The sequence below is a fragment of the Echinops telfairi genome, unplaced genomic scaffold, assembly GCF_000313985.2.
Source record: "Echinops telfairi isolate 266 unplaced genomic scaffold, ASM31398v2 ScPeMD7_70;HRSCAF=299, whole genome shotgun sequence".
In the NCBI taxonomy this organism is placed as follows: domain Eukaryota; kingdom Metazoa; phylum Chordata; class Mammalia; order Afrosoricida; family Tenrecidae; genus Echinops; species Echinops telfairi.
The window spans coordinates 31,138,396-31,140,779 of record NW_022103968.1 but is presented as its reverse complement, the minus strand read 5'-3'; the positions used below and the strand labels follow the sequence as shown (position 1 = coordinate 31,140,779).

Below are 2,384 nucleotides of genomic sequence, written 5' to 3'. Positions count from 1 at the left end.
GACCCCTCTGCAAGGGGATCTCCAGTGGCCTACTAATGGGCTTTGGATCTCCACTCCACACTCCCCCCATCATTCACTATGGTAAGATTTTTTCAGGGACCTTATTTTCAAAAGCACATCATCAGGCCTTTTTTATGAGCGACCTCTGGGTGGACACACATCTCCAGCAGTGTGCCTAGCAGCTGAGTTCATTAACCATACAATCTAAAAACCCACTGCCTTGGGTTGCTTTCCAGCCCATGGTGGCCCTGTGGGACAGAGTAGAACTGCTCGGTAGGGCTCCTGGGACTCTTCATGCTTATCGGAGTAGACAGCCTCATCTTTCTCCATATATACTAAGAGGTAATGCATGCTGCAGACTGTTATTGTGATTTTCCCCCCCCTCCTTTTCTCTCTCTGGGAAATTCTAGAACACTGGAGCCCAAAGGGTCAGCTGAGTGCTTCGATGTCTCAGTTAGGCTGGCGTCTCAGTTGGGTGGTCACTGTTCCCTGCTGCCACCAGCACCAGGGCGTGGGATTTGCTGAGACACTGGAGACGGTGCTTGGTGACTGGTTCTTCTGTTGCAGGTTTCCATGTGGATCTTGGGCCATGGAGGTCCCCAGAGCCTGCCGGTGCTGATCCGGGTGCTACAATCTCCCTAGCCTGCCACACCTCTCTGGTCCCAGGCCAGCGGAAGTTTTCAGAGTCTTCTTCGGCCCTTGAGGGAGGCTGGCAAGAGAGAATCACTTCTGTTCAGTAGTTTTCCCTTCCCACTGGCTTCCATACTACCAGGAGAAGAACCGAGATGGACGAAGACTACTGTCACCTTCATCCTGGGGGATTCCTGATTCCTCCCTGGGCTGTGGCTTGGGCACAAGATGCCAGGCACCTGGAACTGAGTTCTGCGGCCCCAAACCCAAAGTGAGTTTTTAGCTCCAGCTACCAGTTGCATGCTCAACTCAGGACCAACCATCTGAGAGCCCCTGTCCGGAGCCCCTGGCCCAGGGACCCTTACTCAGAAGCAGAATCCTCCGGGTCTTTCCGTGCCTTGTCCATTCCGAGGTGCCTGTAGCAATCTGGAGCTTCTGGGCTCTTCTAGATGTGCCTTCCACATGGCCTCCGGACTCCTGGCATTTCCTCGGCCTGCCAGATGTGAGAAGAATGCGGAAGCCAGCCTCTACTCCCCACTTGAGGCCGAATGTCGTAGGGACAGCCATTTGACCTGGCCCAGGACTTTGGGATGCTGGAGACCGCCTCCTAAGCCATCCTCTTTGGACACCAGGACCTTCTCCAGCCCAAGACCATGCTGGACAGCTCGCAGCACAAAGGCCTGGGGCTACCTGCAGGCCCAGAGGATTCCTACAGTGGCCACCAAAGGCCAGAAGGGAGGGTGGAGAGGGGAAGGTGGGCAGAGAGGGGACCGATGTGCCTCATTCAGTAGCTTGGCCGGTATTCCTAATATGCTTTTCTTAATAAAACTCGGTTTGTCAGATTTTGTTCTGTGTCTGCCGCTCAAGCATTCTGGGGTGTGCTCTGGGCTGGGTGCCCCAGCCACCCTCCATCTTACGCCAGGCTGCCCAGCTGCCTGCCTGTGCCCTGTCCTACCCTCCCCCTGGGACCCAGTCCCTTCTGGGAAGGAAAGAAGGAAAAGGTCTCCAGTTGCCAGTGCAGTTGGGGCCGGAGGACAGGTCATCTGAGGGCAGGAACTGGAGGGACAGAAACTACCCAAGTCTGGCCCTGACTGAGGCTGGAGGGAATTCCAGAGGCTCTGGCCACGGCTCTCAATAGGCCCTCTGTTTGGGAAGCCGCACTGGCTGGCAGGGAGGCAGGCAAATGACAAGTGTGGTTGTGGAACCAGAGGGCCCATCATAGAAGGGCAAATGGGAGCCCAGGGTGGGGTGGCAGCAACTTGCCTACTGCCACACCGCCGATTTGCTAATAAGGGGCCAAGGGGGGTGTCCCATTCCTCAGGCCCTGGTTTTTTGCAGACCACTGGTCCTACTCTGAGATTGCCCCCCAGGCCACACCCAGTCTGGCTTCCCCACACACTCCCTGGCCAGCTTCAGCCTGTTGACTGTCATGTTCTGGGAGTATGGGGGCAGTTAGCAGGCCTCCTGGTTGGCTCCTGCTCCCTGGGCAGGAAGTCTGCAGCCAGGAAACTGGATTCCACTGAGAGATGTCACAGCTCATCTGGAGCAACTCCAGGCTGGGAAGCTGTGTATGCAGGACACATACTCTTCCAATGCAAAACGTGCATACATCCACGTACGTGCGTGCATGCAGGCACGCATGCATGTGTGCACACCCTTTTTTTTTTTTTCTTTTTCCTTTTCAAATCATTTTATTAGGGGTCCATACAACTCTTATCACTTTTTTTTTTTTTAACATTTTATTAGGGGCTCAT

At 54.9% G+C, this 2,384-nt stretch overlaps 1 long non-coding RNA gene across 1 annotated transcript in view; it reads left to right on the top strand.

The window, feature by feature from the left end:
• Positions 1 to 1,472, top strand: part of LOC123521806 — a 3,342-nt gene extending 1,870 nt beyond the window's left edge. The window contains exon 2 of the long non-coding RNA XR_006680147.1: positions 568 to 1,472. This is a non-coding gene — a long non-coding RNA (uncharacterized LOC123521806). The remainder of the gene's footprint in view (positions 1 to 567) is intronic.
• Positions 1,473 to 2,384: the final 912 nt, after the last annotated feature.